The sequence below is a fragment of the Piliocolobus tephrosceles genome, chromosome 20, assembly GCF_002776525.5.
Source record: "Piliocolobus tephrosceles isolate RC106 chromosome 20, ASM277652v3, whole genome shotgun sequence".
In the NCBI taxonomy this organism is placed as follows: Eukaryota; Metazoa; Chordata; class Mammalia; order Primates; family Cercopithecidae; genus Piliocolobus; species Piliocolobus tephrosceles.
Window position 1 is genome coordinate 4147655 of NC_045453.1, and position 9625 is coordinate 4157279.

Below are 9625 nucleotides of genomic sequence, written 5' to 3' on the forward strand. Positions count from 1 at the left end.
GGTGATGAAACAGGGAAGCACCAATCCTGCAAGGTTAAACCAGTGTCACTCTATTCAAATGTTATGTATGTTGTCCCAAGAGAAAGTCCTGGGAATTTCTCCCTTGGTGCCATGTGGTATGTGAGCAAGCATTTTAAAACATTTAGGTCTTTTACATATAAATAAGATAGTTGAGTGGATTTCTTGATGTTGTATATTTGGGCTCTCATACTCAAAAGCACAGCAAAAATACTTAGACACAATCTTACCATTTCAGTCTTAATCTTTTAAAGTGAACACTCTTTACCTTACAATTGAGGTTCAATGGCCAGTCTGTAAAGTTCTGTGGAAAATTATAGCAACTATCAAACCACAAGATTTTGCTTCTTGTCAGCTCTATTAACTTCTTCTTTGAAGGAAAGGAAAAAATTTACATTTTTTCTCAAACTTCCCATGTTGTGAGATATGTCCCATATAAGGACTTATTTCCTGATGGGAAAATGAACACATTATTGGCAGAAATAGGTTGTGTATTTATGGGAAGAAGATGAAGAACGATAATGTAATTTTTAGGAACAAACCAGTGAAGTCCAAAGCAAGATCAACCAGAAACAAAGTTGAATGCTGTCTCATTGGAAATTTTCAGTAATTGTTTCAATGTGGAATTCATTATAGCAGTGTAGAAGTTATTTGAAAACTCTGGTATTTTAGGGGCGAGATCAACGGCAGAGTGGGTCTTCAGCTGTTCAGGTAATTTTAAGACATTGTTAAGAAGTGGGTCATTTATCCCTGTGCCTAAAAGTAGAACACAAATTAAGAACAAGATGTTATTAAATAGGTGAGGAACACATTTCCTTACAGTGGGAGGCAGATATCTCAGGGCTGGACACCATGTTTGAAGTTAGTGCTTGGTAGGGCCCTTTCCAGACAAGTTTGAGCAAATCTCCACTGACTAAACTTGATATGAAATCCATTGCCAAGCGTATTCAATGACTTGCCCTTCTGGATCAATTAGAGGGCTTCTTGTGAAGAAGCATCAGCACACTTCCTGAGTGCCTTGCAATAATCTAGCTCAAGATTAACACAATTCTTCTTCTCCAGTGATTGGTCCCTGAAGAGGCGGCAGAGTTTTAACCATTAATATTTCACAGTGAAGGCTGTGAAGGCATTGTTTTGTACAGTGTGGCCCAAATACTGTCAAGAGGCAGGGTATTATACAAGTCCTTCTGCAGACAGTCATTGCATACATATTTACATGTGAGCATGGTTCTGCCCTTCCTAACAACGTGCACAGAATCATTGAAATACATTTATCTAGACCACATTTCACACATGTAAAAACCTATCTAAATAGTTACATAGGCCTCCAAATGGAAGTATGAGCTGCTTTCTTTACCTGAATACCATAAAGTAAAATATCTTTTACAATATTGTTGAGTAATTCTGAAAAACTCTAAAGCATACTAATCAAGGCTTATTATTACTAAAATGCTGTCTTCCTTTCTGTATGTGTGTCATGCCAGAGATTACATAAGCAAAGTAAGAGCAAATATTTGGTGCAAAAGAACAGCTACCTGTGAAGGCCAAACCTGGTCTGCATGCAAGAGATGCCTGTCACTCTCTGAAGGTCTAAATTTGAGTCCTGATGCTGGACAAGGGGAATATCTATGAGCACTGCCAGTTGAACACAGGAGCATAGGTACACAAGATCAAGAGAAGGTCACCATCTAGCCTGGGTGAATAACTGAAGTTTTAGTACCTTATAATCAACACTGTAGATGTTAAAAGAAGGATCATTAGAAATTTTAGCTACTCCAGAAGCAAGGGAATCATTATTCTTTTTATAATTGTCTACATTATAAAATGCATTTAAAGTTAAGTGCATAATGAGAGTCAAAGTTCTTTTGAGATATGAAAAAACACAATTTCTCAAGGGGAAAATATTGCCTACCTGTACATAGTATACAGAAAACAAAGAAGTATTTGCTACTTCATATTGAGAACACAGTACATATCTTAAGTTTAACTTTCTTTTCTCTGATCTATCAATCTTTTCCCCTCTATTTAGTTCAAATTTATTGTTTTCATTAGCTTCAATAGATCTTGATATGTACATATGTGTATACATACAATATATTTTTAAACAGACTAATGAAATTTTTGATTTATATTTTTGTTAAAATATAAAACTAGGATTTATATTTAGTTTAAATATAAGACTAAATATTAGACTAAATTAGACTCAATATAAACGTTATACCACCCACTGAATGGATTTGTAGTTCGACAGTTCCTTTTAAGTTCCTTCTTAAAAGGAAAAGATGACAGTTCCATCTTTTTTCTTTTCTAAAATCATTCTGCCCCAGTCTTCACTTATCATCACATGCACTTTATTCCACCAAACATCATTTCTCAAAATCAATCTACTTGAATAATCATCCAGCCTGTTTAGAGCTTTCCTAGTCTTACAATCTGTCATCTTGACTACACATGCCAAGACCTTTCTCACTTTTCCTGGTTAATACAGAATGTCCCATAAAGAAAGAATAAAAGGTCAAGTGTGGTGAGTCATGCCTGTAATTCCAGCACTTTGGGAGGCCGAGGCAGTTGGATCACTTGAGACCAGGAGTCCGAGACCAGCCTGGCCAACATGGTAAAACCCCGTCTCTACTGAAAACACAAAAATTGGACGGGCATGGTGACGTGCGCCTGTAGTCCCAGCTACTTGAGTGGCTGAGGCATGAGCATCGCTTGAACCCCGGAGGCAGGGGCTGCAGTGAGCTGAGATCGCACCGCTGCACTCCAGCCTAGGCAACAGGGCAAGACTCTGTCTCAAAAAAACACAGAAACAAAAAACAATAAAAGTATATTTCTTTAAAATGAAAGATCAGTAACTTCAGTGGCTACTATACTAACCACTTAGTGAAGGTACAAAAAAACTACACATTCTTATGTTAATTAACTGAAATTATAATAAATTAAACTACTACTTTTGTCATTTACTTAATGCTTGTAAGTGTACTCAAGAAATCAAAATGGCTTCCCATTGCTTGACATTTGCTTTCCAAATACTTCACATTTCAACCCCACATCCCTACAAAGAGAAATAATTCAACATACTTTCCTTACCTAAAAATACTACAGGACGCTAAAAGGCCTTTAGAATTTTTTAGACCTTGAAGAAGAGTGTTATACTTCCAACATGTATTTAACTTATAAGTCAGTTTCTATCCTGTGGCATAGCTTCAGTCTAAGTACATCATAGGTATATTAACTCCGTATTGCTTCATCTTGTCAAGTCCGACGGAGATTCTGTTGCATCACAGATCTTACTCAAGATGTCTTCTTCGTTTGAATTAGATAGAAGTTCTCCAAAACTACATGGTATTGTGGTCAATCTTTGTTCCACTGGAGGAAACTTAATTAGTGGTGAAAGAGACTTTTCTTTCACCAAGAGCCATGTGTAAAGGTGGTTTTGTATATTCAACGTGCAAATCATTAGTGTCCAAATAGTTAAGCATATCATCTGTTTGCACATTTTGGGGAGTAGGCTCAATTCTGGTTTGTGTCTTTCAAGTGTTTCAAGATTAGCAGGTAAGATTCTTCCTTTTTCTTGGAAAGAGATTTCTTTAGAGCCTCATATCTACTGCAAACAACCTATAAATTGAAGTCTGATTCTGGAGTAGTCTGTCCATCTCCCATAACATCTCCTAGAAAAATGCCACTGCCCACAGGACTTTTTGGCTCCAGTTTAAACTGGATTCTAAACTACTGGAAATTTTAACACTTAGGGAACCACCCTCCTCCAGAAGAGTTTCATGCCAAATGCAAATATGCTAAAATCAATATCCTTACAACTAATTCCACTTGATATCTGAAAAGAGTTCCATAATGTAGTTTTATTCATGGAAGGTTTGTTACAAGAAGCCTGTGAATGGTCCAATATTTTCATATACTCCTCTTTACTGCTACCCAACTCATCTATTCCATTGCTGACAGCAAGGAAGAATGTCTATTTGGCTAGTTTCTGAACGCTTGGTTACTAAAGCTATACATTCCAAATCTTGCTTGAGAATTATTATTTATTTATTTATTTATTTATTTTGAGACAGAGTCTCGCTTTGTTGCCCAGGCTGGAGTGCAGTGGCGCCATCTCGGCTCACTGCAAGCTCCGCCACGCAGGTACACACCATTCTCCTGCCTCAGCCTCCCTAGTAGCTGAGACTACAGGGGCTTCGCCACGACGCCCGGCTAATTTTGGGGGTTTTCTTTTTGTTTTTGTTTTTGTTTTTGTTTTTGTTTTGAGAGGGAATTGATGGCTCAGCTCCTCAAACACTTGCCACCTTCCCCCAGGCTGGAGAGTTTTTTTATTGAAGTGCTAACAAATTTAAGGCACTTGGAATTTGGGTTTGATTTAAAATTTTTTTCCCTGAAAGTTAATAAAACCTTTATACCCTTTCCAATAACCTCCACAAACAGGCTCACCTATCTAATGTAGAGATGCCTTTTAAAGGAAACCTCTTTCTCTCCTCAGTCATATCACATCCACACCAACATTCAAGGGTCACATGGCTTCTGCAACTGTCATCTATTTAGGCAGCATCAGAAAGCATCAGAAAAATGGACATGTTGGTAGGATTAGAGAAACCTCTTGGATTCTCCACTCCCTCTTTCTCAGTTTGCATGGGCTCACACACAGGAAAAAGTCTCACTGCTGTGCCCACCCCGCCCCACTCCCCATCCCCCTACACCTCCTGCGCCCAGGAACTGACTCAGCACAAGAAGACATCTTTCACTCCCTGTGACTTCATCTCTGACCTGACGACCAATCAGCACTCCCGGCTCACTGGTTTCCCCCCACCCACCAAGTAAAACTCTGATCCCCAAATGCTGGGGAGACTGATGTGAGTAATAAAAAAAATCTGGTCACCTACCAAAATAAATAAATAAATAAGTCTCACAATCAAACAACAGAAGAAACATAGATTTTTGGTCCATCTGTAAATTGCATAGCAACCCCTTAACTTCCAAAGAAAAGGATGAAAAATGAAATTCTATTCAGAAAAGAAAACACTTACCCAACTGCTTTGAACATCCTGTGAATTAAAACTTGAACTCGCCAGGCACAGTGGCTCACGCCTATAATCCCAGCACTTTGGGAGGCCAAGGTGGGTGGATCACCTGCGATCAGGAGTTCAAAACCAGCCTGGCCAACAATGACAAACTCTGTCTCTACTAAAAATACAAAAATTAACCAGACATGGTGGTGGGCACCTGTAATCCCAGCTATTTGGGGGGCTGAGGCAGGAGAATCACTTGAACCGGGAGGCAGAGGTTGCGGTGAGCCGAGATCGTGCCATTGCACTCCACAGCCTAGGCGACAAGAGCGAAACTCCGTCTCAGGAAAAAAAAAAAGAAAATTTGACCTCCAGGGAGCAGGAGTTCCCCATCACTGAAGACAAGCAATACTCCAAGTTAAAGCTTTTTGTCTCTGGGATCTTTTGTACACCAATCCTGGTTCCCAAACACGCAAGGCCCAGCCCCACTCATTTTCCTGGAAGCAGATGAAATCTACACTAATTAACAATGAGAGGAGATGGAGCAAGATGGCTGAATAGAACCCTCTAACAATTGTTCCCCTCCCACCCCGCCCATTCAGAGGAACACCAAATTGAACAACTAACCATGCAAGAAACTAGTTTCATAAGAACCAAAAATCAAGTGAGTGATCACAGTACTTGGTTTTAACATCATGTCAAGGAAAGAGGCACTGAAGAGGGTGGGAAAGACAGCCTTGAATTACCAACACCACTCCTCTCTCATCCCCTGGCAGCAGCCGCATGATGCAGAGAATCAGTGTGCTTGGGGGAAAGGGGGCGCAGTGATTGTAAGACTTTGCATTGGAACTCAGTGCTGCCCTGTCACAGCAGAAAGCGACATGAGGTGGAATTCAGATGGCACCCATGAAGGGAGCATTTAGACCACCCCTAGCCAGAGGCAAATCATCCATCTCAACAGTGAGAACCTGAGTTCCACCTAGCTCCACCACCACAGGCTAAAGCACTCTGGTGTCCTAAATAAGCTCAAAAGGCAGTCTAGACCACAAGGACTGCAATTCCTGGCTAAGTCCTGGTGCTGTGCTGGGCTCAGAGCCAGTGGACTTGGGGGTCATGTGACCTAGGGAGACACCAGCTGAGGCAGCCAAGGCAGTGCTCACATCACTCCTCCAACCTCAGGCAGTGCAGCTCTGAGACAGACTTCTTTCTGCATGAGGCAAGAAGAGGAGAGAGTAAAGGGGACTTTGTCTTGCAACTTGGATACCAGCTCAACTACAGTAGAACAGAGCACCAAGCAAAGTCCCCAGGCCCCCATTCTAGGACCTAGCTCCTGGATGACATTTCTAAACACACCTTGGGCCAGAAGAGAATCCACTGCCTTAAAGAGAAGGACTCAGTCCTGACAAGATTAATTACCTGCTGAGTTAAGAGCCCTTGGGCCTTGAATAAACATCAGGGGTACCCAGGCAGTACTTGCCGCAGGCCTTGCATGAGACCCGGGGCTGTACTGGCCTCAGGTATGACCCGGCACATTCCAGCTGTGGTGGCCATGGGGAGGGACTCCTTCTGCTTGAGGAAAAAAGGGGGAAGACTAAAGGGGACTTTGTCTTGCAGCTTGGGCACCAGCTCGGCCACAGTGGGGTGGAGTACCAAGCAGGCTCCTGGGGCCCCCGATTCCAGGCCTTGTATTCTGGATAGCATTTCTAGTCCCACCCTGGGCCAGAGGGGAGCCCACTGCCATGAAGGGAGAGATCCAGGCCTGGCAGCATTCACCACAAGCTGACTGAAGGGCACTTGAGCTTTGAGTGAACATCAGCAGTAGCCAGGCACTACTTGCTATGGCCCTGGAACAGTGTTGGCCATGGGGAGATCCTCCTTTTGCATAAGGAAAGGAGAGGAAAGAGTGTGAAGGAGTTTGTCTTGTGGCTTGGGTGCCAGCTTAGCTGCAGTAGAGCACAGCACCAAGTAGATTCCCAGCTCCACACCTTGGTTCCCAAGTGGCATTTCTGAATCTGCCCTGGGGCAGAGGGGAGCTCACTGCCCTAAAGGAAAGGACACAAGCCTGGCTGGATTTGCCATTTGCCGACTGAAAAGCCTTTGGGCCTTGAGTAAACGTCAGCAGCAGCAAGGCCATGGGCACCAAAGGCCTTGAGTGAGACCCGGTGCTGAGCTGGCTTCATGTCTGACCCAGCATAGTCCCAGTTGTGGTAACCACAGGAGTGTCTGTGTCACCCCTTCCCCAGCTCCAGGCAGTTTACCACACAGAGACAGACTGTCTCTTTGGGGGATAGTAAGGGAAGAGGACAAGAGGCTCTGCCTGGTATTCCAAGGAATTCTTCTAGCTCTTATCCAAGTGAAAGTTAGTATGAAAGGCTACGTAATGTATGAATCCAATTATATGTGATTTGGAAAAGGCAAAGGCTATAGAGCAGTCAAAGGACCAGGGGTTTCCAGGAACTTGGAGGGAGGATGGAGGGTGAAATGAAGGAAATTTAGGGGATGGTAAGACTATACTGTATGACACTGTCATGGTGAATACATGACATTATGCATTATGAAAACCCATAGAACTTTATAGCCCAAAGTATGCAAAGTAGTTATGCACATTTTAAAAATTGTTTAGGAGGTCAGGGAGTCCCAGGATAGAAGGCAGACCATGACAAAAGACTCTTACTGGGTTACAGATGTGAGAAGTAATCACACTGAAAGGAGTTGAGAGGATAAGAGCTGACCTGACTAACTTGGGAAATGAACGGGGTCTCTAAGACTAAAGGCAAAAAGGACTGCACATAAGCATCATATACTAGTTAATAAAGTTACTTTCCCTGGGGATGTGAGTTAACATACACATATGTATTTCTTTGTTCTGTCAGCTGAGAGAGTCTAGAAGCAATGACACCCCTGTAGCAATAGGAATATCTAGTGTCCAGAACTTGATTTCTAATAAAATTCGCTAGTAAAAGAAACAGGCTTTCTTGGAGAAATGACTGACTCTAGCACTTGGGCGAGAAATATACAAGATGAGCCTGAAGAAGAATTTTCATCTAAGGGAACATGTGGCACCATGACAAAGCTGTGTGTTAGGCACTGAGGAAGGAGCTGAGGTATGAATGAAACCATTTCCCTGAAGGCAATGGGAGTTCATTCATGAAGAAGAGAGATAGACGTGCTTAAAGAGAGTGGCCATGTTTCTGTTCCGCAAACTCACTAAGGTCATTTCCACCTCATGGTCTTGGTTCTTGAGATTTTCACTCCCTGAAAGTCACTTTTTCTGGATTTTCCTGTGAATAGGAACTGTGAGATCTTCTACCAAAAACCAACACCAACTCATCAACCATGAGGAAGAAGAACCTGCAGCTCTAGTTGAGCCTTCAGAGGACTAATATCTAACTGTAACCTCATAAGAGACCCACAGCTGGAAGCACCCAGCCAAGCCACTCCCAAATTCCTGACCCACAGAAACTGTTAGAGATGATGGAATTATATTATCATTTTAAGCCACTAAGATATTAGGGTTGGTTATAATACAGCAATAGATAATTAAATGTTTGTCATGCCCCAGGTATCAGCAGCCTCAGCATGGTAAGACTAAATCAGGAGGTGCTCCCTGACTGTTTGCTCCCATAACTTTGATAGAGGAATTGGGCTATAGGGGAGTAATATTTAGCATCTGTACACAAGAGAGAGGTGAACTCAACATCGATCCCTTTTGCTTAGGAACTTATGCTTGGGAACTCATCTTTGCCTTCATAATCTAACAAACAAAACAGTACTATCTTTGGTCATATATTGAGCCTTTAATGTGATGAATCCTCACAATAAGGTAGATATTTTTATCTTTCTTTTCCAGAATGGTGGCTCATCTAAGAAAAAAAATTGACACAATGTTATACAATAGTTAAATGACAGCTACTCTTGACTCTTCAGAGGCTAGACCAGGACAATGAGCAGAGAAGAGAACTATGTCTGAGGGGGAAAGGAATCCAATAAAGAGTACGAAGTTGAAAATACAAAGGGATGAGAAGTGATTAATGGAACAAAGACCCAGAGGAAGCAACAGATAATGGTGTCAAGAGGCTCAGGGGAAATATTGCCTTGGACAAAGAGAGGATAGTCCCTTTTAAAGAAGATGAACATTTTGCAGAAAGTATATCATAATGATTAAGCCCAAAAACTCTGATGCCAGACTCGGATCTGAATCCTGGCTCTGTCACTTATTAACGAAGGGGCAGTTGTGGTCATTCACCTGTTTAAATGCCCAAAATCTGCACTGACTTATCGTCAGGTAATTCTTTGTCATGTGAGTCAAAGTGAAAGAGCACATCTCCTTCTCTGAAGACAGGAAGGCCACAATTTTGCTTCTAGGGTAAAGACATGTGACCCCAGTTTGTTTTGCTCAAGATCCTAACACCAGGATTAAGTCACCCACCACGGCCCTTGTGTCCTCACCAATGGTTATGGAGTTATGATCCTGTGGTTGGCAGCCCCACCAAGAGACAGTTCCCTAAAGGGTCATGAAGTACACACAAAAGCAGTTTACTCCTACTACATCCTCTTTCAAGAGAAACTAATAGAAGAATCACATGAAA

The 9625-nt window shown here is 42.0% G+C and overlaps 1 pseudogene; it reads right to left on the minus strand.

Moving 5' to 3' along the window:
- Positions 1-3265: 3265 nt before the first annotated feature.
- On the minus strand, positions 3266-4082 carry LOC111548242 (annotated as a pseudogene).
- Between the last annotated feature and the right edge of the window lie 5543 nt (positions 4083-9625).